Genomic DNA, 1,519 nt, shown 5'->3' with positions numbered 1-1,519 from the left:
GTTATATGACAATAAAGTAGTGAATCTCAATTTATTTACTTATTTTTATTGTATTTTTAATAGGCTCATAGGTCTTTTTTCCCCCCCAAAAAACACAAAAACATTTTCACAGCAGGCCCTGTTCTAAAGCACTTCCAGCAGCCCTGCCTACAGCTATTAACATCTACAACAGCTTGCTAAAAAAAAAACTCCCATGAGTTTAATTGAAATTCCCTTTGGGATCAATAAACTATTTCTGAATAGAAATTATTATAGCCTGGATATGATCATTTAAATATATAAATACGAATCCAGAGGTCAGAATATTTAGGACAATATATCTCTTTACATGGTGGAATATGAAAGCATTTGAATTGAGGTAAGAATTGGCAAATAGATGAGCTGACCTGGAGTTACTGCAAAGTCAAGGATTTGATGCAAAGACTGGGCTTCTTTATACAATAACCTTTAACCAGTTGGTTACATAAATAAACCAACTTTTATTGTAATACATTAATATTTAGGACTGAATAACAGATTATCTTATTGAAGGAAATCAAAATGATTCCCCCTTATACCCTATTTTAGTGATGCCTTATAAACCTGCAAAAACTACAATCAGATCTTATAATGAATGAAAGAGGATAAAGATTGATATATTCATCAACATCAATAAAATATCAATTTATTACTTAGAATTAAGGAAAAATGGGTTTATATAAAACATTTTTTATTTTAGTTTGTCTCCTGTCAGTTTTTATAGATACACTAAATTACTCATGTGATGTTCATCATCCAGAGAACGCGTATATTGGACTGTTACAAACAGAGCATGCAGCTGTTTTAAACTGAGTTTATGGGGCTGCATTGTTTGTTTTTTCCACCATCTCCAGGTCACAGTCTCTTCAGGGCAGTGGCCTTTCTCAGGCTCCGCCCCATTTGATGACTTTTACTCTCAGAAGTCGTCATCATCACAGATGTCCAGATAAACGTCGAAGGCCTCTCGGTTGCAGTTTCCATCAGGTGTGAACACATACTTGTGGAAGGTCCCGTCTACACAGATGGCTGCAAAAAATGTTCAGAGATTTCCGATTAAAGGCAACATGATACAGCAGCAGCCATTTAAAATTTCCCCACTTTCCATCATGGGTCCTTGGCTGCTCCCCTAAGATTCCTTCATAAAAAACCATCTTTGTACTAAAATATTCTTTCTGTCATGATATGCGGACATTAAGTAAAAAAATATGCACGCCCATGCAGGGGCGGAGCTAGATGGGGGGGGCCAGGGGTGGCCACGGCCACCCTTAGCCAAGTATTGGCCACCTTTGTGGCCACCCTTAGCCAATTATTGGTCACCTTTGCGGCCACCCTTAGCCAACTATTGGCGACCTTTGTGGCAACCCTTAGCCAACTATTGGCCACCTTTGTGGCCACCCTTAGCCAACTATTGGCCACCTTTGTGGCCACCCTTAGCCAACTATTGGCCACCTTTGTGGCCACCCTTAGCCAACTATTGGCCACCTTTGTGGCCACCCTTAGC

General features: G+C 39.2%; 1 protein-coding gene across 1 annotated transcript in view; it reads right to left on the bottom strand.

Moving 5' to 3' along the window:
• The window catches only part of wdr45 (WD repeat domain 45), a 21,499-nt gene that overhangs the window by 983 nt on the left and 18,997 nt on the right, over positions 1–1,519 (bottom strand). The window lies entirely within an intron of this gene.

Source organism: Cyprinodon variegatus, unplaced genomic scaffold, assembly GCF_000732505.1.
Source record: "Cyprinodon variegatus isolate N-32 unplaced genomic scaffold, C_variegatus-1.0 Scaffold1604, whole genome shotgun sequence".
Taxonomy (NCBI): domain Eukaryota; kingdom Metazoa; phylum Chordata; class Actinopteri; order Cyprinodontiformes; family Cyprinodontidae; genus Cyprinodon; species Cyprinodon variegatus.
This window is presented reverse-complemented; position numbering and strand designations above follow the sequence as displayed.